The sequence below is a fragment of the Anser anser genome, assembly GCF_964211835.1.
Source record: "Anser anser genome assembly, chromosome: 7".
NCBI lineage: Eukaryota > Metazoa > Chordata > Aves > Anseriformes > Anatidae > Anser > Anser anser.
Window position 1 is genome coordinate 23,462,858 of NC_139727.1, and position 26,554 is coordinate 23,489,411.

The 26,554-nt window shown below is 45.6% G+C and overlaps 1 long non-coding RNA gene across 2 annotated transcripts; it reads right to left on the reverse strand.

Annotated features, from left to right (window-relative positions):
- Window positions 1-1,349: 1,349 nt before the first annotated feature.
- On the reverse strand, window positions 1,350-25,556 carry LOC310902738. 2 transcript variants are annotated; one of them, XR_014586957.1, is made up of 6 exons: window positions 23,326-25,556; window positions 23,180-23,220; window positions 16,566-16,722; window positions 6,514-10,131; window positions 6,108-6,150; window positions 1,352-4,558 (listed from the first exon to the last, which is right to left on the reverse strand). It is a non-coding gene; the product is annotated as an uncharacterized lncRNA (long non-coding RNA). The 2 variants fall into 2 exon arrangements; XR_014586956.1 differs by having other exon boundaries at window positions 1,350-6,150.
- Window positions 25,557-26,554: the final 998 nt, after the last annotated feature.

Below are 26,554 nucleotides of genomic sequence, written 5' to 3' on the forward strand. Positions count from 1 at the left end.
TTCCCAAGCCCCTGCTGCACGGTCAGACCCCACTCCTTCCCAGCCCGAACCCCAGTGCAGACCATGCAATCTGTTTCCACTGACAGCCAAAGCTTGCCAAGCCGCCAAATTTGCTGTTTCCTTGCCAGGCCCATATGTCCTCATCCTGAAGGAAAGCAGAAGCTGTAGATTAAAATTCCCACAAAAGACAATCCTTATATTAAATTTTTGTTAAGGGCTGCTTCAAAACTGCCAAAGATGTCTTTTCTTCAAATGGGCTCCCAAAACCTTCCGACATCAGAAGATATTTTAATGCCCACAGAAATAACACTGCTCTAGCCTCTACAGTTTGTCCCATCCAAGCCTGAAAATCTCTGCATATCTTCTCTACAGCTTGCAGCATTGTTAAGTTGAGAGCAGGGATTACTGCACGGAGCAGGATACCTCATGGAAGTTAACTGATGTGCCTGAGAGCATACAAAGAATTAGCGATGAAGTCAGATGAAATCCCAGAAACCCTGAATTTTGACACTACATATTTCAGTCTAAAGCAAACGAGTGACTGATTCCTTCAGGCAACTCTGGAAACCCAGGCTCCAACCACAAGAAGGGCACTTGGTTACGGGTGGTGGAAAAGACTCGTGTCGCCGAGGCAGCTCCAAGCATCAGGAGTTCTGGATTCAGTTCCTGACAGTTTGTTTTTCCTTCCCCTGTATGTACTCAAGTACTCTTTAATTTAGCTTGAGTGACAATTCCTGCCTCAGAGGTGGTTGGTGAGCAGCCAGCAGCAACCCCGTAATAAAACACCTTCCCGCTGCTGATAAGAGAGCATAAGGGAATTGTGCTGTGAAGCACCCGCCCTGGAGAAAGAATGCAGGTAGCCTGCGATGGATCAAGCCCAGCTTCCTCACCCCCTCCCTTCCTTCCTCCCCCAGAGTAGCCTGAGCAAAGCAGCAAATCCCCCCCTTGCTGGTCTTGCTCATTTGACAGCTGCTTTTTTGATTTTGGCTAGAACAGCCTGCGGTCAGGACAACTGCCAGCAACGCTGCCCACTTACCCTCTTGCCTTAGCCACGTGGGAAACTGGGCTACATGGGGGCTGCCGCTTCCTGGGGTCTGGGGTGCTCACTCAGGAGCTCACACCAACAGTCAGGCTCTGTTCTGTGCTATGGTTTTTAGGGCACTATTCAGCTTCTTGTACAAAGGCAAAAGCTGTGTGACCACCACATACCATGGCCTGGAGCATCGTTTACACCAGGCGGCACAAACAGGACATCAGGACCGAGCACCCCAACCTCACACCAGCTGGTGGACACTCAGATGCTACCATGGACCATTTCCAATTTTCCAGGTAGCCATGTACCAGGGAACTGGTCAATGTCAAAGAGAGACTGTCTTCCATTTCCACTCCCTAGCATGTGTCTGTTTTGGCTGTGAAGTAATGTGAGCAGTGCCCTGGAGAACATGCATGGCCCTGGGCAAGTGCCTCCAACAGTGGTAACCACAAACAGCTAAAATTGTTATTACAAGATGGTCAGACACCTGGTTATGAAGTCCCAGAGTCCGACTGCTTGCACCGTTTTATAGCAGGATACAGGAAGGCAAAGCCTGCATGTGATGTTTCTGTGCGTTGACCCAAACCACCATATCATCCCAGATGCCCACAGGAGGCCATCCCCACCCCAGCAGGACACACACACACCCCAGTGCAGGAAAAGAGGTGGTGTAAAATCTCTGAAGCACATGATTAGGTCATGAAAATATACACTTTATCACAGCTAGATCATGAGACAGTGTTTACCAGGAACACAGGAGTTTAGAGGATGAAAATCTGAGGATGATCTTTCAATAGTGGCTGCTTGCTACCACAGCCCAGCTGCTGCCAGCTTGCACAGAACAGACACATTGGCAAGAAACAACTCAACCTCCTCCTCAAAATATTCACTTCTTTTTTCTCCTCCCTCCTAAATTTATTATTAAAATCATTGGGATTGTCTGAAAATTTGGCTATGAAAACAACATTATGCAGAGCTCCCTCCAGAACATTCACATCTCTATTTCTTTCATGTCTTTATTTCTAGTGTCCAGCAAGCTGTACACTCCAAAGGGAGCTCATCCCATAAGTGGTAGGATCAGCTCACAAAACTCTGCCTCTAGGTCCAGCATCCTCCCAGCCAAAGCCAAGCCTGTTATTTCTAGGAGCACAATCAGACCGCAGCAGCGTTTCCAGCCAAGCAGAGATGAAGTAACAGACTCAGTCTGGTCCTGTTTGGCTTCGGTAACTACCAATAAAAAGCAAGAACCTGGAATGGTCATAGGCCTGCTGATAATTTGGGATGTTTCAATTTGTGAAACAAGCTCCATGTTTCTCTTATGACTAGCTGCGGAATAACAAACACACTGATTTAGTTTCACTGCTGCCTGGATTGTCAGTTTGATTTGTTCACAGATGTTTAGGGTTACATACTGCTTTACAGAGACATTCAGCAAAGCAGAAACACAGAGAGCTCCATGGGCTAACACTGAATTTCCTACAGACTTCAGTTGCTGCAGTTACAAATTTTTCATGAATTTGAAGCATGGAGTTCTCCCCTGAGCCCTCGTCTCCCCCCCACCTTTTTTTTTTGTGTTGGTGTAAGAGGGTTATAAGTTTATAATGCTTCATGAGTTTAGCTCCCTGAAGATTTTTGCCTTCACTGGTATCATTAATAAGGTCCTCCCTCCTCTCTCTTGACACTTTCACAAAATACACTGGAACACAGTTACCTTTAAGAAATTGTAAATTTGGATTAAATTAGTTGCCACAGTAAGAGACTGGATAGAGGAGATCAAAAGAAATTCATGCAGTTACAAATGGAAAAAAATTCTAATTAATTTTCTTAGAAATTTTGAAAACCCATGTTAAATAAAGAACTAAAGCTACTGAAAATAAGGGTGTGACTACAAACATTGCAGCCAAAACACTAGCCAGCGAATAAAGGTAGCGCATGTGCTTTCTGCTGCTCAGAGGCCGATAGGATGTTCTATTCTTCACAGGAGAGCTTGAGCTTTAATTCATTGCCTGACATTATTTTTATTAGTAACCTGAATGGCTCTGGAAAGAAAAGGGTTTAAATTACCAAAAAAAATAGTTCAGACTCAGCTGGCTTTGTGAACCCATAAACTGTTTGCAAGGTTCATAAAACCTCAAAAGCCAGAAAATCCTCCACCCCCTATTTCCGCTCCAGCCTTACTTCAGTTCATTGTAGGAAATTATGAGCTCCCTCCTCTAATGGATGGTAACTTCCATAACTTGGAGATAATCACATTGCCTTCACCCTTCCTCAGCATCTCCATGTTGGATTGAAGCTGGCACTTGAGCAGAATTCCCCGTGTAATGAACCTGACCCTCCAGCTTGCTTTCCAGTTGCAAATCGGAGCTGATGGGGTTACTGGGCTTTGCTCCAATGCCAAACAATTGTTGACACAACAGCATACAAGTCCCTAATGCCTCATTCTCTATTTTTCTCTTCCATTCTGTTGAATGAAATATATATATGTGTATATATATATATTCAGTTCCTGGGCAAGGGGAGTGTATCCTCTATTCTGCAACACCACCTGGGTGCCAAGTGATCTCGGGGGAATAGCAAAGTTTTATATTTTAACTCAAGCAGCAAGCTCCTAAGAGCCATAATTTCTTGTCCAGTTAAGCCCCCCAAAGGATATTTTTAGAGGGAAATAACTTACACTGAAAAAAAGCACCTGTGAGAATTTGGAGGGCACCAAATTCCTGGTAAATCCCATGACCCAGCACATGCACCAGAGCTGGTACAGCCCATAGTCTTCAGCTCAGGCCACCACCAAGCCCCACCTGCACTAGCAGCAGGTTGGTTCAAGCCTCTTCTGTGAAACTTTGCTGCAAGGGAAGCCTGTAAGATAATGCTGTGGGCAGACAAAAGAGTCTGGGCAGTGGTGCATCAGCCTAAGAATATCAAAGAACAACGAAAAGGTGAGCAAAACATCTCCCAGCTGATGCCAGTAAGAATGAACCAGGCACCTGTCACCCCTGAACACAGGCAGAACAGCAGAATTCTACGTTTTATTAAGAAAAATGCATACACTGGTCTGAGGAAGGCAGCAGCACCAGAAGCTTCAACTCCAACAGCACGAGGCTAGCAAAGATAGCTGCTGCGAAAGCCATTCACATGCAGGTGCTGGGGTAGCGAGCAGGGAGCCCAGCACAGCAAGAGGCAAGGGCACAGTGCCTCAGCTTCAGTCCTCCCCAGGAAAAGGCTCCCTAGGCTTTGAAACAAGTCTTCACCACCCAGCTATCATCTAGAACGTGATGGGAGTGTAAAGCAAATTGAATACCCTGCAGTAAACACTAGCTAATCAGTCTTGATAAACAGAAGCATAGTTAATTGGAATTTAATTGCTGTATTAGTCATTTACCAAACATATGTCTTGCATTAATGGCGGCTTTTCCTCTTCCCACAAACCACATTCAGTTTTCTCACAGAAAATAAATGCCTCTAAAATCTCCCGAAGATCCACGATCCTTCATGTGCAGCAGCTCCATGTCCACAAGAAACGCCGAGCTGTGTGAAACGTGGTACTAATCACAGGGACTGCCAGCAGTCACAGACCTCTGTGCAAAGAGGGAATTTTAACTCACTGAAACAAATGACTTACTTATGGAACAGGAACCCCCCAGTTTGCAACCACTGCATTCAAACAGGCAGACAGCTCCTTTCTGCAAGCCAATACAGATAAGTGGCTGCAATTTTCTCAAGTTGCCTTTAAAACACAGGTTTATTTTCAGTTTAGCCAGAAATGACCTTGTGAGACTTTGGTTCTAGTCTCTCCTCCTCAGCCTGCAAATTATTTTTCTGTAATAAGCAGGAGGACCTAATTCATGTTACCAGCACAGTGTAACTGATGTGCTATTTCTTGGAAAGAAGCAGGCTGCCAGAGTCCAGGGCTAGAGTCTGAGGGTACTCAAAGTTACATTCATTACACAGCAAGAGCAACTGAGAAAAATAAACACTTCTAGAGCTTATGACTAATCAAAGCTGTAAATTTCAACCACTTCTTACAGAGTCATAGCTTAGCAAAATGACACAGGATGTGTTATGTATCAGAGGGTAACCTTTAAAGAAGGTCTTACACACTAGGGAAAAATTTTAAACAGAACAGGATGAATTTTGTGCCTTTTTTTTATGTGGTTCTTATAATTAACCAAAAACTGTCACAGAAAATCATCCCAGAGGTCTGGATTCAATCCAGACCTCTAACACATCCAATCATCATCTCTGCTGCAGTATCCACAGTGTAAGTTAAATAATTAGAGCTGGTGAACAGCTTTTCAGCATTTTGTTTTCAACCATTCACTTCCCTGTTTACAAGCTTCCTCTGGGTGGATTTTGGGGATTTACCCCTCTTAATTTAATAGAGCCCAACATAACTTCTCCCAAGGGACCAGAGCACCAGGTGATTGCCAAACTGCTCTTAACACTGGATACCCAGTGCAAGTAATTTAATGCTGAGGCTTTGTGGCACATGGCATGGTTTGTGATTGTGACCTTACTTGACTTTAATACATTACCTTCATTTCAGAGTGAAACAAAACCCAAAATTTATTTCCTCACAAAATTAGCATTGGCCACAGGCTCAAAAATCACTCTCCATCAACAACGTAAATCTTCCCATGTGCAAGAACTTGCAGAACAGCAGAAAGGGAAAGCTGCACAAAGGGGCCAGATGGTAATTTAGTCTCTGGTTCAACAAATTGTTTGCAAACAGCTTTCAGTTTCACAACTACCTCTCCGTGTGATCATAAAGTACAATGGGTTCTTGAATTATTTTTTGGTCCAAAGCATTTGACTGTTCAGACCGGCATCTTGGCTTTTTCCATCACAAGGATCCAAACAGAGGGAACCTGCGTGTTGGAAGGAGGCTAAGGACAGCCCTTAGCCTGAAAAAAAAAATTGGCTCTGCATATCAGGCATGGGCTGTCATTCACTGGATGTCACAGCTGATTCAATAGTGACATGTCCAAAATTCTCTCAGACATCACTATTAAAAGAACAGCTGGGATGAAAACATGCATCAACAGAAATGTACACATTTTCTTCTCCATTTTCTTACCATCTCTCCATTGCTTTACTCAAATTCAATCCGTGAGAAAAATCTGTTGGGAAACAGGTAGACACAAGTGTGTTTAGCCATGTCAATATCTGGAAAATGCCTGCTGTGTAAAAAGTTAGTGGAAAGAAACAGCCAGTGACTGCACCATTTACAGCAAGAGAACAATCTCTTGCCATCTTGATAAACATTTAAAAAAAAGATGTAATGGAGCAGCAAGATATTCATACTTTATACTAGTCAGTGATGTAGTGAGTTGTGTGAAAAATCTTAAAACAGACTGAAGTTGGGTTATAAGATAGTTCTTACAGCAAACCACTTATGCTGAGCAGCGACTGTCTCCAGCTCTAGTTACAGTGTAATTGTGGAACCACAAGCCTGGAATGGTTAAGGTTGGAAGGTACCTCACCTCAGGAGGTCATCTGGTCCAAAATGTGCACCTTCTCCACGAGTCAGGTTGTCTCCTGCCTATATCCTGACAAGGCTACGTTGATTATACAGAGCAGTCTGCAAGAGCAGCTAACGTACCCACTCATTCTTAGTTTTGTTTTTGATTCACATTGGCAGTTGTAGATGCAGTCTGCTCTCCAGGTATGCACGTGGAAGTGACTGAGACATGCCAAATTTACCAGCAGCTTCTCATTAGTGGCTCTTCCTTGATTATGACATCTGTTGAGGTTGATGACAATAACAGAAGAAAATGTGAAGTTCAGTCATTTGGAAATGACTTAAGTGGAGGCCGTTCTGCACAGTATGATGTTGAAATGAATGATTGAGGCCAGATTTATAGCTCAAGCAGTCTTGCATCTGTGTTTCATTTGAGAACAACCAATATGAAAAAACACCTTTAAAAAATCTTAATCATTTCCCAACTGACCAAAACCTCTGGATATTCTGTCAGCAATATAATCTAGACCACAAAATCTTGTTGTTGAAAGGAATTTCCAGAGCATTGTTATATGGCTAGTCCAATGAACTTGTACTAGTCAAGGCTGTCAGTATGCCACTTTGGGCTCTACGGAAAAGTTTTCATCCACTGGTCAGTAGAAGTCCCTAAAATGCTCCTAGAGAGGACAAGGAGACCATTCACAGACTTAGATATGAAGAAAGTTTGGAAGCAGCTTATATCTCCCCTTCCTTGATAACTAGTGGCCATTCTGCAGTCTAGCTGCTGTAGTTTCTCCCCCAACACCCTCCACAGCTCAGTATGATTGAAAAGCATGCAGCCATAGGAGAAGAGCCAAGAATTTGGTGGCCAGACTTACTAAATTAACTGTTTTTCAGAGTTATGCATAACTCCTTTCATTTGCATTGATGTTTTCTGAGTGTTGGATACTTGCCAGTAAACATCTGATCCATTGAAGGCTCACAGTGAGGACAAACCGAGCTTAAACTGTACTTACAGCTACCCAGGTAGACTCCATACACAGCCCAAAGCAGAAAGCTCAGTCAAAACTTTATGTAACACTCGATTAACATGCCACATACAACTAACAATGGTCCAAGGAGATCAGGTTTATAAGTTAAGGGAAGACATCTTATCAAGCCAGCCAGCATAAAGCACGTGCATATATTGATTTTCCACAATAGTTAAGCTCCTAATGAAATACCCAATCACTTTCACAGGGAGAGTTCAGCCACAATACAAAAATGCACTTAAATTTCTACAATGTTCTCAGAAGAACAGAAAAAGTGTTCCCAAGGATGCATCTCCCCTGCTTCAACACCATGTAAGGCAAGGTGATAAGACAAAAGTCTTATCCAAGATACGGTAGATAAGTATGCAGAGCAGAGACATTTCTAAAGAAGTTGAGGAATCCCTGCCAGCAAAGGGAGGTTTTTGTTATTTTTGCATACATTTGAAGTCCACAGTCAGGTCATAAACCAAGATGCTGGTGATTAGCTTCAAAACTCCCATTTGCCAGTATTATAAACCTTTTTGCTAGGAATCATCTTTGTTACCTGCCTGCCAGACCCTCCTACAGGCTCCTTGGGAAACTTGATGAGTTTTGGTGGAAAATTTCTGACAGGATTTTCTGATGGGTTGCTGTACTCCCAGAACCGTCCTCCTGCACACTGACAACGTTTAGCATTGCATTTGCAAGAAGCAATTGGAAAAGAGTAGAGATACCTCCCTCTTCTCACCATCTTTTCCCCCCTTCTACATGCAGGAAGGTGGAGTACATTGCCTGCAGTGATGGAAACTCGGACTGAGGAAGGGGAGTTCTCTGAACATATGCCTATTGCTTATAAAGTAAATTGTTTACTACGGTAAAGCATGAAGCACATCGTAATATAGAAAACTTTTGCTGTATTTATTTCTAAACCAGAACTTCTCCCTGCTCTGAAGGATTTACCATCTCCTTTTGGCACCCTGGTCATGCAGAATTCACATTCTCCATGCTCTAAATGCACATCTTAACATGCACTTAATGCGCTGACTTAGCAGCAACATGACCTCTGAATTTTCCATATTGTCTTGGAAAGCAGCATTAACCACATAAAGGTGGAAAACAGTAATCAACTGCAAATAACTCAAAGTGGCATCTTCATCACAAGGCTAAGAGGCTCTTCTGTCTTGAGCATGGAACAAAAAACATTTTAAAGTGAGCTTCATACATTTCAGAAGTCTTGTGAGCTAGTAAAATTTGAAGGTAAGTGGCATGCTCATTACAAGGCAAATGAGCATTTAAATCACCAGTTGTGGTTGCACGTGCTGAATGCCGCCATGTGGCTGAACAATGAACAGAAGATCTGACTGGGAGCCTGATCTGGTTTTATCAGACTGATTGTTCACAGATTAACACATCCCCGTTGTCTACATGAATCTTTCTGGGGCAGGCTCCAAGTCTCAAGAGAAGTTCACATCCATGCCAGTGAGAAGGCTGCCTGATAAGCAAGTGCTTGTGCTCAGAGCTGGTCCTGTAGGGAGCTGAATGCCTCAGACAGCTACAGGCGTTAATATTGCTGAGATGCAACCCTAAACAGACTAGCACTTCATTTGGTGACCAACAAATGATATCTTAATTATTCAGGACCACTTGGGCTGAAGATTACTCCCAGATTAGGCCACAATCCAGTAAACTGCAGACTTCAAGGTAAATGTACGGGCATACCCCTAAAGTCAAAAGCTGGTCTGATATACAAAAAATTAGAAGTGCTTTGCTGAATCAGTGGTAATTACAAAGAAAGCAACAGTCTGCAGTAAAGGCCCCAGAAAGGCATCAGTTTTTGGCAAACTCTTGACTATTAGTAAACAAAAAGCAGTAACATCAAGAAAAAGTAATTGTCTATACAGAAAACTGTAATATGAAACATGTATAGCAATGAATAAAAAGGCTTTGTGAAACTGTCCATTTCTCACTTAGATGCATGTGAACAAGTTGAAACAAACTAAAGATATGCCAGGAGTTCTCAACACTGGTGCTAACAGCCTTTGAGAGCCTGGGCTGGACAACACCTCTCAAAAGATATTTTCATAACAGATGCTCTTTATTTACTTGAACTTCCCCATTGGCAAAGACACTGACCAAATTCTTCTCTGGTTTCAGATTTTCTGGCTACTCCATCTTATTGTAAACATCAGTGGAAAACATACTTGTTTAGAAGCACTCTCCTGGGATGACCAATGAAAGTTATTTCTCAAAAACCTGAAGCTTGGGCCAGAGTTGAGAAGAACTCTTTGGTGTCAAAGTCTTGTGATTTTCATCCTACCTCTTCACATGTAGGATATTTTGTCCAGAGTAAGTGTTCAGGAAAGGAAATGAGAATCTTGGATTTTGTTTTAAGCCTCACTACTTGATAAAAGAAAGTTCATAGGAACAGCAGCACAGGGTCAGCCAAGCACCAGGACAATCCGGAGCGGGAAGATGGGAAGGGTTCATGTCAGTGCAAGCTGGGGTTCTTCTGGGGACATGGTCCTGCACTGAACAGGGAGCTCCTGGACAAAGTGGTGCTTAAGTTTGGCAGGGAGGTTTTGCTATAGGTTTTCCTTAAGCATTGAAACATCTGAACTCTTTTCTCTCATCTAAAAGAGAAAAAAAATCAAGTTAATGCTCTGGACAAAGCTTTTCCTGGAGCTTTCAAACTGCCTGCAGGGGTGTTTGGTACCAGCCCACTATGGGAGCCAAGCGCTGCATTCCCCAAGCCCCTTGGACAACCCCAAACCTAAACAATCTCAAGTGGAAGGGGGGAGCTACCCATCCATGCTTGATTCACGAGTGTACACAGCCTGCTTTTCATGCACAGGAGGGTGGATATGAGGCTGGTGGGAGCTGGAGTGCCCCACACAGTAATGCTGCCCTCAGATGTAAGCATGCTTTATTTCACACCACAAGCCCCAACAGCAGCAGCATCTGCCTGCTTCTTTGATTAGCAAATCAGCAAATGAAGAGCCCAAAGTCTTCCTGCTGAGCTGAAAGCCAGTCGTTAATAGCCAGGCTTTGGGCATTTCCAGATGGCATGACATGAGCTGGAGAAAGCTGATTACCAAGTAGTTGCAAATAGTTTGTCAGGGAAATTATTTCTATCAACTGGCAAAATGGCAGTTTGCCATCAGGCTCCACAAGTTCTTCAGAGAAAGATAATACCCATCATTCTAGGCTTGCCATTTCTTACAAAAATTTCTCTTGATCACTATCCCTGTGCTCACCCATGTACTCTCAGCAGCCCAGCTGAAGAGGAAAGCTGCTCAGAGGGGTCAGCACACACAGAGCATCAATTGCATCTCCTATGTGCTCAGCATCTTCCTCATATGCCTCATGACAGTATTTATACCCATCACCACTTGAGCTATACTGAACAAAAGCCAAACCAACCATTATAACAGAAACTTCCAGTGTAGCTAGCATTAAAATACAGTTCATGGACTATTGCTCCACAAGATCCCAGCCTCAGTCAGCACACAGGAAGGACAGTACTCATTTAACAGCTTCTCACTATTTTCTTTCAAATTCCATTGCTCAGCATGGGCTTCTAAGCTTTGCTGTCTGCACAGAGCTCTTACTTTCACCTCCCTTCATTTATTCTGCTCACCACTGTTCAGTCTCAGTGCCCCACAAACACTAAATTTAACATGCTCCTGTGAGGGTAGGGCAGAATCACCCCAATTTACAGATAAGACAGCTAAAGGACAAGAATTGCCATGCTGAGAAATCAAAGCCCAGCTTCTTCCACCTAGTTTTAGGTGCCCACCTGATGTGAGGTGATCATAGCTTATTCACACTCCCCCCAGATGAGCACCAATGACAAATGTCTACCTATCTGTCCATCAGTCCTGTGCCATCTTGAGCATGTGCATGTGTTTTGGGACATGGATACAGCCTTTACATCATATTCCTATGATTTAACTTGCATAATTCATGCTGACCATAACAGCATCTCCCCAACTGCTCTGCAACACTACACATCCCCTCCAGACAGCCCCAAACCACCACAAGACTTTTCATCCACTCAACTCACAAGCTGACAGTGATTAAGCAGCCTCACATGCAACCAATTACCCAACTTCTCAGGCAAGTCCCCAGGACTCCGCACTTGTCTCCATAACACATTTTGATCATGATGGATAACCCATCTTCGGCACTGGCAAGTCCCTCCTGGGACAGGTAACTTTCCTAGAGAGGTACAGGCTGTTTGTGCAGCTCAGGCATGTATAAAGCAGAATCTGTGAGAGAAAGAAGGCCCAGAGCAGATGAAACTGGATGAATCTGACCAAAAGTGAACACAGACAGATAGGAAGAAAGAGCTTCTCAACCAAGGAGCAGTCCAGGCAAGACTGACAGATATCCCATTACTCAAGACCATTAAAGGTAGTTTGGACAGTTCAGGAAGGAATAATTGACTTGAGTTTTTGCATGCCTCATGCCAAATGACTACTGCTTCAGCTCTACTACACTGCATAATTGGCTCGCTACTATAGCATTTCTGTGCTGTATTTTACAGATATCATTTCAGCTACAGAAGCTGCTCTTTTAATACTCATCTTAGTCTTGCTCATTAGGTGGAAAGCATTACCTTACTCACACCTGACTGCCAAATCAGCCAGAGCCCATCCACTGCCTGCTGACACAGCCTGCAGCCATCAGTATTACAAAACACTGCTGCATCCCCCTTCCTAGGCAGAACATCAAGGTACAGAGAGCAAATGCAAGTGATCCTCCACAGAAATCCCACTATATTCTTTGCCGCAAAGTTCACTGAGCCTTTTGGTGCAAGTTGCATTTTATTTCAATAAGAAGGCATCAGAACCACAGGAGGCAAGAGTGAACATGTTAAACCTAGCAGCACATTTATGCCCTTGTTCTCCTGGAATTTGATCAGGAGCATAGCTAAACATGCAGCTGGCACTTACTGTCCCACAGGAAGTTTTTGCAAGGGAGACAGCAGTGAGGCTGGTGGAAATCAAGTACTTTTCTTATTATGTGGTTGAAACACGGCCAGGACAAAGATGCCAGTGCTGGAGCCAGGAAGCCCCAGGTTCCTGCCACTCAGCATCAGGGTGTATCTGCACATGTGCCCTCTGTTCTAGTGTCACTGCAGGCCTGAAGGACCAGGCTATTTCCACAGACAACTTTTTCCTGCCATAAGATCTCAGTGAAAATTTTCCAGCTGCCTTGGGGTTTTGCTTTTGTTTCATGGGAATGTCCTGGACAGTCAGTTGAAGTGAAGAATCAACTCCCCTGAAACCAGCCAGGACCTCCCTGACCCGTGTAAAACCCAGGTGTACATCTCCTTCCATAGCAGCTCTGGAGGAGCATCCAGGAGGAGTCACCACCAACGGAGATGAGAGGCAGTCATTCCTCGCAGCCTGCTCTGTATCACTTGCAAGCAGATTGTTCCAATATGCTGTGTTGGTTTTATAAGACAGAAGCGTCCATTGGGACATAAGGTGTAATTATAGAGCAATTTCAATTAAGAGTCAAACTATGGTCCAATAAGGTAAAAAGGTCAGTGCTATATCTAGTAATGCAGCTGGATGGTGGTTTTGCACTTGGCTACAAAACGAAGGGAAATCCTAACTGGGGCCAAATATATCCCTGTCTTCAGTCATGATTTTCTGCCAAGCATCAATCCCAGAGCACATTCTGAAAGGATATTTGCCCAGAATTACAGTTTAAAAAATGCATTATACTATTCTTCGTTTTAGCAGGTTCAGGCTGTGACTTCGACTCTTTCCAGTGAGTTTTTTTCTTTTTTCTCCTTCCCAGGCTTTGATTACAAAATAACTAAGCTGAACAGATTCTGTTCATGGTGAGAGTCTTAGCTGTCAAGTATTAGATTATAGCAGAAAAACATCAAAAAAGCTAGCATGCTGTCCTGGTGTGGTTTAAACAAAGATTTCAGGAACAAACTCAGAAAACACTCACCAGTTTATCAACAGTGGGAAATTATCTCAGAGCACCTCCTAGGGGAAGAAGTCTGAGAAAACATCTGGAAGGGATAAAGCACTAACTAAGACAACAAATAGCATGGCATTCAAAAAGGGAATCTCAAGACAGCAATTTTTGATCTCTAAAATTCCCTAGAAAATTCCATACACTCAAGCTCAGCCCAGTGCTTTGGAGAAATTAACATCAAAAAATCAATAGATGGGCCAAAGTGACAAGTATACGGAGACAGAGGCTGAATAGGAGATTAGCTAAAAAAGCCAGAAGGAAATGGGAGACCAGGAAAACTCAGATGGGGGCTGGGACAGGGGCTGTGGATTAGCCCTGGCAGTGGAATTGCTTATAGGGGGTCTCACAAGTGGTTTAGGACATTTACAAAGCACTACATCTTTCCCAGAATTCAAAGAAATATCAGACAACAGGACATTTTTCCTTCAAATAGGTCTTATGCTGGAAGTGAATGCTTCCAAGAACTGGGAATACCTGGAAATCTCATGTTTGCTTCTGCACAGTTGTAGATACGCAAAGGATTACAGATTTAATGAAATCCTCAGCTTCTCACACAGGGTCTGCAAAAAGGCTGCAGGTATTTGTTCATGAACACTGCTAATCGCAAGTGCTGGAGACAGCAGAAAGCTTTCCATCCCAGCCCCCTCCTGCCTCTGCCATCAGCCGGGATACTATCTATCCTCTTAAGTTTTGGGCAGGTTCAAGAAGGGAATCTGCTTTTAAGACTGACAACTGACAGGTCAGGCACTTCTTTGCTCATGTCAGCCAATCACACCATGTCATCCAGTTTTAAGTGGAAATATTTTTTTAGGTCTTATAACCATACAAGAGGGTGTCCAGGGGAGCAGCATCTGTGTAGGTGACTCCAGAAACAGATGATGCAGCCTGTGGAAGCAAAGACTGGGTCAGTGCAGTGAATTTTACATTAGATTGTAATAGCAGGGCCTTTCCAAATAGGCAGAATTCTGAAATGTTCTGTTCATCTGATGTCTGCTAGAAAGAGATTACCTGGAACTAGGTGAAAAGAAACAAGGCACAGAGCTGTGCCAGGGAGATCTGGACAGAGAAAATGGCTCTGAAAAAATGACATGAAAAGCAGAATGTAAGGCTCTGAAGTTATCACCCCTAATCCATGGTGGAAACTGAATGAACCCTGAAGAATGAAATAAAAGATCCAGCATGTTATTACTTAAACAGTAACAGAAATTGAATAGGCATATAGCCACACTGTCTATGCCTTGGGTGGAACCAAAAGAATTGTATTTCTGCTTTCTGAGCAAAACTGATTCAGTGCTCCTTTTGGCATGGGCAACATTTTCACCCCATTTAACCCTAAAGTATTAAATTGATGAGTTCAAAGCTGCCTCTTGTCCAGTATTAACTTGCTTCCAATAAAACTTTGACAAAGTAGTGTCTCCATAACAGATTTTAAATGTCTTATTTATCCAGACTTTCCAGAAAGTTGCCAAGGATGTTTTAATCTGAGCAGAAGATAACTAATTTGAACTTGCTCATGGGAGTTGTCTGAATTGCTATTGACTTCTGAGACAGACTTACACCATGGAAAAAGGAATTCCCTGGGAGAAGAGCTGTCTGATAATGGACACTAACAGTGCCCCCCAAATATACTCGTGTGCAATTGAGACAAATGCAACAGCAGGCTCACCATTTTGTTAAGGGTTTTAGAAGACATTAAATTCCTGGGCAATCCCATCATCGTAGAAAAAGGCATCTTAAACTCCTGATGTGTTCACTTCTGCAAGCAATATCCTTTATAGGCACCAGCAATACACTGACAGGATACTTTATGATGCAAAGGCAAGTACTGATTGCTTGAGCCTCATGCCAACAGGAAACCTTGTCAGCATCAGCACCAAGACAGAAACCTCCAGCAGCAGTGCAGGAACAATATTGTCCAGCTCTCACAGTTGTGATGCTGGAGCCAGAAACATGAACAGAATAAAATATAAAATCTGGGAGTGCCTGATGGCCTGCAGCTGCACATATCCTGAGAAAGCTGCCTTGTTTCAAAGGTGCTGTGCAAGAGGACTGGCCATTTGAGCTCTGCTTCTGATGATCCCCAAGCCAAAAGGAAGAGAAGGTGATCCTTAGGGATTCTGAGTGAAAATAAAGGCAGCAGCTTTACACACCAGCAACTTGAATTAAACTGCTTAGGAAAGTATTGGCTAGCAATTCTCAGCCTTCTGCACCTGACAGTGCAAGAATCCAATTGGTTTGGATATCTTGCCATTTCCAGTTTGATGTGACATGGGAAACAACTTCTTGTCCTGACTGCTATTTGAACCCAGCATTTAAATCTCAAAGGAAGATGCTTCCTTAAAGATGCTAACACAAGGCACATACCAAACAACACCCGGGGCTCTAGCTAATTAACCTTTTATCTCTTAAGCTCTCTGCCCTGTTGCTGGAATCACACCATGGAAACGCCACTCTTGCTCCTGCACCTGGTTTTCCATCCTTCCCTGTGATCCTAGTTAGTGCCTTTGGCTGAGTCTCAGTTCCCCTCTCCTCCAGACCAGCCGCATGCACTCAGCTTCCCCCCAGCCCAACAGCCAGATGCAGAGCTCAGCCTCAAGGCCACTTTGCTTTTCAGTCTGAAAGGTTGCATCAGCAACTACCAACTACTTGGTTATACTTCAGAATGATTTAACTTGCATACATGTGATCACCTGAGCAGTGCTCATGCTGCTGGCAAAAGCAGACAGCAGCGAGTCTACAGCTTGCCCTGTGGATGCAGCATTGGAGGCAGGACTCAATTTCTCAACAGGAATGCCTCCAAATCACACTGAACACGAGGATCAGCCCAGTAAGCCAAGCTGCTATACACAAACCATAAACTGTCTGTCAACACCCAGAACTGATCCTGCTCAACTCTCTAAATAACCCAGACCCACACTGTTCTGGTGAATCTCCAGAGTTCTGGCAGCATTTCTTGGACTGCCCATCTCCAGCTGGGAATATACTGAGACCTATATTCTGTTTACATGCATATTTCAAAAGCAGAAGCTGGAGATGCAAGCGTCACCCATTTCTAAAGCCTTACCTGCACGGATGTACCCACAAGGTTTGAGGACAAGCAGCAGCTCATTGTTCTCTCTGCCCAGGTAACAAATCTGCTGAGCATGTAGGAAGCTTGTGGCTCCCAACAACCTCCTCAAATGCCAGGTGCAGGTGGAGCAGCACAGCACACTGTCTGGTACCTATGAGTAAATGATAAAATGCAGGAAAATCTAGCACCTGCAGCAAGGAATTAGGGAACAATTGCATTTTACATAATTTAAATTGAAGTCCTTATAATTCCTGCCTGAAATGATTTGGAAAAAGATCTATAGCAGCCACGGGCATGTTTTTCTCCTGCTCCTATACAGGAAAGCTGGTTTAATACAGCCCTGAGCACATCAGTTGCATACAGTTAAACAGGCTCAGCTGAGGGCTGCTACAGAATCAGTTCACACAACTAGAGGTGTATGCCATGGATTTGGGCTATATATCATTTGCACAGCTCTCATCTGGGCTTCAGAGTTCTTTAAATATTATTCATAAAATAAAAGTTTCATGAAAGACAGCAGAGCAGAAGCTCTAAGAGTAGAAAAAGACCGCAATATGTTCACTGCTTCCAGTCTTGTTACAAACTGTGGTAGATGGCAAAGTTTCCAAATTCCCCTAAAATGCTGGAGTGCTGCAGGGATAACATGATGGATTTCAACTCAAGACACTAAAGAACTATCCAAGAAAACAAAGCCTTTGATTTACACTCAAGTAAATCTTCCTCTGGATTTATCTGCCCAGCTCTGAGATAACACGTAGATATTTCTTACACAGCCTAACATAAACAAATCTTCCATGCACAGTGAATAGACGGGCAGCAAGGAAAGCAGTTTGGGAGCATGTACTTTCCAGGGAACGGAAAAACACTTTGTCATTCACTCTGGGTTTGGCTTTCAGAAGTGCTGCCAGGGCACTGAGTGCTTGATATGCTCAGTCTGCTACCAAGAGCTTCGTTTTAGCGCAGAGCTGCCTGCATCACTGGGCGCTGCCCAAAAGAGAGGTCTGGGTAACGTCACCTCACCCACTTCTGCTCTCCCCCAGCTGAACACAACAGAGCAGTGTGAGGGCTCTGGGCTGACAAAGCCAACAGGCACTCAGGCCAGTACATAAACCAGTATTACTGATCCCCAGGGGGATACTAGCCCAGGAAGGCAGACCAGCAGTTTTTCAGCAGTAAGTGAAACAAGCCTTCACAGCTGTGCATCACACATCTTCTGACATCAGCACATCAGCTGCTGTGTGTTTCACTGAGGTTTCACAGGACAATGCTGCAGCATCATGGACTAAGGTGGGATGGGTTCTCATTTGAGCTTCACCAGCCTTACAGATAACATCCCTTTGTTCCCTGATTTTGCAAGCAGTGAGCCCAACCTCAGCAGTAATGAGCTCCCTGCCAGTCCCGGCTGGACCCAGCTCCTCCTGCCTCTCTCAGGCCCTGCCACCAGGCCACTCACCAGGGCTGGCTTTGAGCACAGCCCAGACCCTGACTTGCCAGCTGCAAACACACAGGTGCTGAGCTGGGTGAGGGAAGAGATCCCAGCCCCACAGTTGTCTGCTTCACAATTCCTGCTGTGTCTGTTAGTTTTTTTTCCCCCCAACAGCAATGTTTTAGGAACAGCTGAGCACTGGGGTTCCCCTTTTCCTGGGACAGAAAACCAAGCAACCCAGCTAGCACACACAGCTGCTCCTTCATTTAGAAGGACAGTGTTTTGCATTTTGAGCCACTCCTCAACAGCATGGTGAGAAAAAACACTTGGATAACAATTACCACAACAAAAGACTCTTGGAAATAAAAGCAGAACACTTTGCATACATCCTAGATGCTACTTCTGCAGCTGGGGTCTTCCGGATTTCTACTCCAGACATTTTTTTCACGCAAGAAAACTATCTACTTCGATCTGCTTAGAACATCTCAGGCACCACACTTCCTAAAGGCACAGATCTCATTGGAATAGCCAAATAAAGCCTAAGGAGCAATATGGGTTCTTCAAGCAATTTCTGCCCAGCAGACTCCTACCACCAGCAAGTCCGTGCCAAGTGCTGTGTGCATATTGCTCTGTAAGCAGTTACAGAGATCACAGCTGGCAAGTGACAGTCTAACAGTATTTGGCATTGACACATCCCAATATCTTTTCTCACATGGCTGCACTGAACTGCCTCACAGAAGCTTGAAGCAATAGTTTATACCCACATAGAAACTGGCACACAACCACGCTGACCATCCCAGGGCCACGTGGCAAGCTAAAGGAACCAGCTGAAAGCTCATTCCAGTTATTTTATACCACTGCCCTTTACCTACACACTGGGAATAGACTGGGGGGATGGAGCGGAAGAAGCCATAGGACCAGACCATCCCCAGCACACCAGCTCCCACTACCACCAACAACCAACTGCTTAACAGAGAGACCCTGGATCTGGGGGGTTCTCGGACAAGCGCAGCACTAAGAACATGCCTACATTTACACATCCCAAGCGGCCACACTTCCTGTACTACAAACCCCACAAGGGGAAGTTAGCTTTCTTCCTTCATCAATGCCTGGCTCTGCTCCAGAGGTTTTGGTTTTCTGTCCCTGCAGGCACTTCCCTGGGGAAGCTGTTTCCTCACAGTCCATCTTCCTCTTGTGCCCAGCCTGTGGGTGAGCAGGGGTTAGAGGGACCCTTCTCACAGGTCAGCCTGGACCCAGAACCACTGCGGCGCTCACTCATTTACACACTGCACCCCAAAGTTGCACCGGGGCTCCCCAGCAGCTTGCAGATGCAGACTATCAGACTCCCCTCCTCACAGACAGTGTGGCTGACACCTCCACCCCAACCCCTGACATTTAGCCAAAAGGCTCGTAGGGGAAAAGCTGGAATCCTCTCTTATCACACCCTCCCCCATACACAAAGTTGCAGGCTGAGCAGTGTGAGAGCAGCAAAATAACCCTGAGAAAAATCTAGTGACTGCATGTGACCCTAACCCTGCAGCACATTATCAACACTTCAATTTACTTCATGATGAAGTTTTAACAGGTCCTGACCTCCAGCATCAGAGCCCTTCCACCACACACCCAGCCTGGCAGCACGCTCCACTGTTCATGCAATGCCCACACGAGCACTCCAACAGTCAATGACAGGAACACACCAAATTCTTAGAATTGGCAATTGTCTGTAGACACTTCCAATACCCTTAACTTCCAGCTAATTACCACATGTAGAGAACTCGTTGGGAAATACAGCCATGACCACCATCCTTTCAGCGGAAATGCACTTCGAACAAGCCTGTACGGATCATCTCTCAGCCTGAAAGCTAGTGTCACTGCAGCAGTCAGCACTAAGGCCAGACTGACTAGCTGCAGCAACCAGTGTCACCCCACAGGGTACAAATCACCCAGTCTGAGGACAGAAGCAGGCCCCGGGCCAGAGCAGACAGGGGATGTGTAGGAATGGCCTCATTCCCCCAGGCCTGCCCCAGGGGCTTAGGAAAGGGTAAAGAATGGGTTGAGGCAAAAAAAAAAAAGCTCAGGCAGCAAAGTGAGATGTGTCCTGGCTGCCTGCTGGGCTGGCATTGCCAGCAGATATGGCAGGCCCACTCATTGCTGCAAGCAGTGCCCAGGACAAAGCAGCAGGAGGGTGGGCTGGAGCTGTGCAGCAGGACAGCCTGTAGGACACATCACAAATCCTCTGTATGGAAAGGCTGAATTATGCACTGCTCCCAGGATCCAGGTGACAAAGCTAAAACCTGCCCCTCTGGCAGCAGTGAGACTTTGACAAGGAGCAGCACAGGGCTTCAGGGGAGATACTGCTGTGGGATGGGTCAGATATGGAATAAGCTCCTTAACTGATACAACCACTAGTGAGAAAGCAAATGAGCAGAACAGCATTTCTACAAACCTACTTCACTAAATTTAGGGGATCGCTACACAATACAGTTGATGAATAAATAGCAAGCAATATCTTTTGTCAAATGAAACATTTACATCTTTTAAAGATGTTCCTGAAGTACAGATTTGCTTCCAAACTGCCACAGGGAAGATAGGGCTCGTTTCCATAACCTTCCTTACATACCTACCCTCTACCCTAACAGCTGTACAGCTTCAGTTCTGCCTAATACCTCTTCAGATTTATTGGATGCCCTGCTACAAGCCTGATTGTTCCCTGTTGCAGTGTTTGGCCATGGATGAAGAACGTGGGAGGGATCTATGATAATTTTTATGACTGTTGTATGACCTTCTGTTAGCTTGATAGGATGAGTGTCAGGGCTCTCCCCTGGGAGCAGGGCACACATCACTTGAAATAGATGCTCATGCAGAGACAGAGGTCAAAGCAACAGTGGGGCCTGAACACCAGTAGAAGTTTTAATTATGAATTATGAATGTGGCTACTATACATTGCTATTTTGGGAGCTGATAATTTAACAGGCAAGTAAGAAACAGGAGGATCTCCTCAAAAGATAGGGCACTTCCACCTCCTGCCTGTTAAGGGTTGCGAAGTCCTGGATCAGAACTATTGATTTGTGGTGCCTGCTTTATCAAGGTCACAGAGCACCAAACAAAATCTTGTCTCCATTTCTGTCTCTCCTCATGCCAATGGAGAAGCTAATCCCACCCAGATCCATCTCACCAGCATAGATTAGGTCACTTAAAAGATATAATTTTCCCTCACTTCACTTTACATTTTGGAAGCTAATGTTGGGTGGCTTCTGACTAGAACAGATAGCACAGCATTCTCGTGTAGTGTTACCTTGTTAAAGCTGAGAGTTTTTCAAGGTGCCATGAATCTGAAGTAAGTTTAACTTTTAACTGAATTTATTCCGTCATATTAAGAACTCAAATTCATTAAAATAATTTCACCTTCCCCCTAAGACCTCCCTTTTCTGCCAGGCTTTCTGAATAGTTTAACATTTTATTTGAATTTTGCACTAGAGTTTAAAATCAAGCTTTTAAAATCAAGTTTTATTATAGGCTACAATAGATTCACAATCCTATCACAACTAATTTCATAACTGGTAACTGAAAATGCTGCCACACCAACCCATGAAGGCGTTAAAACCACCAAAACAGTGGCAGTAAGCAAAATTTGTATCTGCTGACACTACTTAGATGCAGCCTTTGCAGGCCATGAAAGCAGTACCCTAAGCCCCAGCTCCTCCAGGGGCTCAGGATACTCCAGTGGGAAGGGAAAACCCCATCACAGGAGAGCAGAGCCACCGTGGGGTGCGGGGGTTTCATCTGCAGCTGGGGGATCAGCTCCTCCCCTCACCATAGCACCCCAGTGGCCCAGCTCAGGCACCCCGTAAGCACCGCAGGCGAGCTGGCAGCCTCATGGAAAGGCTGCCTGAACCTCAAAACACTGCTCATGCTCCCCTCTTTTTCCCAGCAAAGCACAAAACAGGCCAGGGAGCCCTGCATCGCCAAGTTTGGGGAAAAACGCCTTTTGTTCTCTTCATAATTAAAGCTCTCCTCATCAGAGGGCACAGGGGCAATTCATCTCCTCAGCGTGGGGGTCGCTAGCACTCAGCTAATGGGAACAGGCTGCTGGCTAACGGGTGGTCTGCGAGCACTGGCTGTTTGCTTAGGGAGAAATTCCAGCCAGGGCAGGTAAGCAGCACGCTGACCTTGCTGTTCAGAGAGCTAAACTCACGAACTGCACAGATCAGCAGCTACACGAGGCCTGCTGGGGACAAGGCTGCTGACAATTCAGCACAGCCTGCACCCGCAGCACAGGAGGGCAGCTCCAGGCCCCAAGGGCCCCAGCACAGCCCTCACTGCCATGGGACAGCCTGGGACACAGGGGAGTTGACATCAGGACTATGAAAACCCCATCTGCTCTGTTGCAATAGCTGAAGGAATGAGATGCACTGAACTTGGCATTCCTACCAAACATGTTAATAGAAGGAAAAGTCTTTCAGCAGGGACAAAAGGTATTTGTGGGCACAGACAGGCTCCAGCAGGCCTTTCAGGAGAAACATTACTGAAGCTGCAGCCAGGTGCATGGCACTGGAGATGCTAACAGGAACAGATGCACTTCACTCCCCCCATATGCATAGGAACAAGGTATTTTAGGAACTTGTTTTCATTCCACTTGAACAGCAGAACCAAGTCTTGAAGTCTTGGACTCTGGCAAAACAGGATGAGCAGCCTGCCCAGCTACCCAGCAGCTGTGATGTAAGGCTAGTACCAGCACCAAAACTCATTATTTTGCATTGCCTTGAGGATTAACTGATATCAGCTGAAAATTTCTTGTTTTCTGCCCTGTCTTTGCACCACACCTCACTCCCCACAGTAGAGACATAAAGCAGGAGCAACTCAGCTGAAGCCTCAATTTACTTTTAACCAAGGCTTAAACCTGACTGGCACACACAGAAACACCCGAATATCTCACACAAAGCAGCTTGCTAGCTTGTGGGAAAGATGACCAAGAAGGACTGCATGCCCAGAGATGCTGCAGCAGCAAGGTTGACTTCACTACAGAGGAGAACACCAATGGGCACCAGATCCCACTAGGATCCCATTGCAGCCTACCCAAGTCCCAGGCCCCCAGCTGAGCCAGGCACAGTGTGGGCTCCTGCCTGCTCTGCCAGCTGCTCTTAATGCTAGGGTAGCACTCTTCTCTGGACTGGACACTCACCTTTAGAGCCAGCCATTTCCAGGTTCTACTCACAAGGTGGTCTTTAGGTGTAGGGGAAAAAAAGAGACTCCTGAGGTGAGCAGTTTGATGGGAACTTCCAGCAGCAAAAAGGAGGCAATGCAACCATTGTGGGTGTGCTCCCATACCTCCAAACCCAGGCATCACGTGACAGCAGCAATAAGGCAGGACTTGTTCCCTCACCTCTCAAAGCCCACTTCCCAAAGAGCAGTTACATGCAGTTTAGATGTACTGCCTCTACATGAACAAATCCCAGACATCTCCCAGCAAACCTCACCTACTTCCCGCCATTGATATTTAAGCATCCTGCCATGCTCCCATAGGCCACCACAACCAGTCAAGCCCACCCTGCACCTGGCTATCCCAGGTGGAGCCTATCTTGGCTTCTAAAATTCCAGTCACCATTCCCCCAGGTGCAGTCTGGGAGGCATGAAAAAGTCCGGGGAAGAAACAAATGCATGTTAGCTAGTAGATGAGTGATGGTTATCTATTTGTGGCCCCAGATCACAGCTTTGAGTATTGGGATAATCCCAAAACAACAAAATTTCTGGAGGGCATGACAGCAAGCTGTGCTTCGGCAAGCTGAGGCAGTGCACGGTACAAAATAAAGTTTGTGATTAGATATAAATAAGTTGTGCTCAGGCACGTGGTCTGTTTGCATAACCGTCTGCCTGAAACATTGCTTTTTTCTTAACTGGAACAATCTGTCAAAAGATTTGTACCACAAACAAAGTTATTACTTTGTCCTTTGAATTAATAAGAATGCTTCTCCTTTCTGAACAGTTGCCATCCAAAAAGAAGGCAATGCGCACTGGTTTGTAACATTCCCCATGCAACCAGCAGCAGAGAGGAGGCAGTCCAAGCAAAGAGCTTGTTAACAATCCGCAGGCTGAAAGTCATTCATCTTTTTTTTTTTTTTTAAAGACTGCAGATGATTAGAAAAGCATGAGGTGGAGTTGGAGAAAGATGTAAGAAAACTTCATACATCTTTATTCTGTTTTTCACTCCAATTTTGGCTCTAAGATATGCTATGAGCTGCAGCACAAGCCCAACTGGACCACATTCGCGGGAGAAGATCTGCTGCTGCTGCCTGTCCATCTGCCACCAGATCTTAGCTGCAAATTTCTGCAAAATGAGTGTTATTTTCAACACATACTGTGACCATTTTTAATCCAAGCATTTCCTGTGAGGAAGACAAAGAAAACGAGGCAAGTTACTTCCCACTTGGCACCAAAACCTGGTCAGAAGCCATTCCTCAAAATCAACCCTGCTGCCCAGGGGCAGTCCAGACCTTTGCCATTCTGCCATCGATGGGCAGCACAGTGCCAGCAAGGGGGGAGGACAACCAGCAGTCGCATCATGCTCATGGCAGGCTAGTGAGCAACAACCCCATCTGATGTTTCATTTTTAATAAGTATTCCCAATCAAAAGCAAACACTGCCTCACAGCTTGTTTCTAGTAAACGAAAGAAGACAAATGCATACCAGACATGGTGGTGTGGGAGGAAAAGGAATGCAAAATCCGCTCCCAACTGTCATCGCATCTCTCGCTCAGGCGGCTTCCCCTTCTCGGGGGGTTTGTACTGAGGGAGCGGCAGCAAATCTCCTGGGGACTCACACAAGGAGAGCATCACAGAGAGCCCGGCATTGAGAAACCTCAGGTCTGGCGCTGGGCAGGCCTATGTGGTAGCCAAAACCAAGAAAACTGGTGTAAGGCTGTGCCTGCTTAAACAGAAGACACATGTAGGGCTGTATCAGGTAAAGGTACTTGTGTCATCTCAGAGCTCCTCAGTACCCTGCAATACTCAGTACCCCCACCCGGGGATACTGTGACAAACCTCTTTTAAACCTGTACACTCGAACCCCTTTGAGACAACACAGTAAAAGAGGTGATGGGTCCTGCTGTGCTTGTTTGCTTTGCAGCCTTTTGAAGGCAGTGCCAAGTAAGCTGAAGACCAAGAATAAATCCTACCAAACAGGAACGTTTACATAAATAACCTCAGCTACACAGCTTGCAAGTCCTCATCCATTTCTTCATCTCTGTAGCCAAAAAACATGTGTTTTGTGTTGCCTCACATAAATCTCTCTGGTTATTTATCTGCACAAACCCTTCTATAAATTGCTCATGGGGCCCCAAAATGCAGCAAGCAGGCTGTTTGATGTGTGTCTCAAACACCAGGTGAGTCAATCGCTGCTGCGTACACCTTGTTTGCTCCCACGCAGGGAGAAGTTACCAGTCCCCTTTGCCAGAAAAGAGGGCAAAAAGTCAAATGGTTTTGATGGATGGATAAATGTCTGTGGGCTGAAACTCCTGCGCAGAGCTTGTTTACGCTGAGACTTACTAGTACTCCCTCCTCCTGCTGGCTGATAAAACACTCCCCCATCTATCTTTATGAAATACACTCCAGACCTAGAGACTGCACATGAATATTTGATGTCTTTGTGAGCTCCTTTTCCACTACTGCACTTCCCCCGGTGCAATTCCTCTCTGTACAGGAACGAGCAGAGCATCAGCCCTGTTCTGTGGTGCTGAGGCTGGGTATCGGCCCTGTTACAGACCCGCTCTGCAGAGGTGGATTTCACTCATCAGCATTGCAGCACAGCCTTTAGGATTTACCCTGCGTCCTGTGAGCGAACCACGTTCATTTAGGTTACAGTTTAGCCAAGTAACGTGCCTGACTGGAGGTACCTTCAGGATGTGCCGACTCACTGGCAGGCATCCCAAATTCATTCTCTGCCCTCGGCTGAGCTGCTCAGGCATTGCTCCGTGCCCCAGCTTCCCCGTGTAGAACAGAGATGTGTCAGTGCAATAGCAAAACCAGGAGCATTTCTTCACGTCGGCACAGTGCTCCTGCTGGCAACGCCATCGGGTGTCACACGCAGCACACCTTGCGTGTCACGCTCCCCCAGGGCAAGCAATCCCCTGAGATCGCCCTCTCACCCCGCAGGGCTCCTACGGGTGTTGCTGCCTCCCCCGGGGGACAGCTCGTCTTAGAGATGTTTCTGCAGGGGGAGCCAGAGGGATGGAGGAGTTGGAAAAAGGGAGATGGAGCCTGTGGCAGCTTGGCAGTGATCTCCTGGAGGTGGGATCCAGCCATCCTGCGTGGCTTGCGGCACTGCCTCGGCGTGGCACCAGGCCCTGGGGCACCACGGGCGGGTCATCTCGTCACACCAGCAGGGGTGGTGCCAAGGGGAAGCAAGCCAGAAACCTTCTCTGATTCCCAGCAGGGACAAATATTTGAAGGTACAGCACCCAAAAGCCCAGAGGCAGAGGCCGTGGTGCCCTCAGGCCCCCTGACAGAAGCTCGGCTTGCCGCAGAGCTCTCGCAGCGTCGCAGTTTCACGGGGCAAGGTGCCT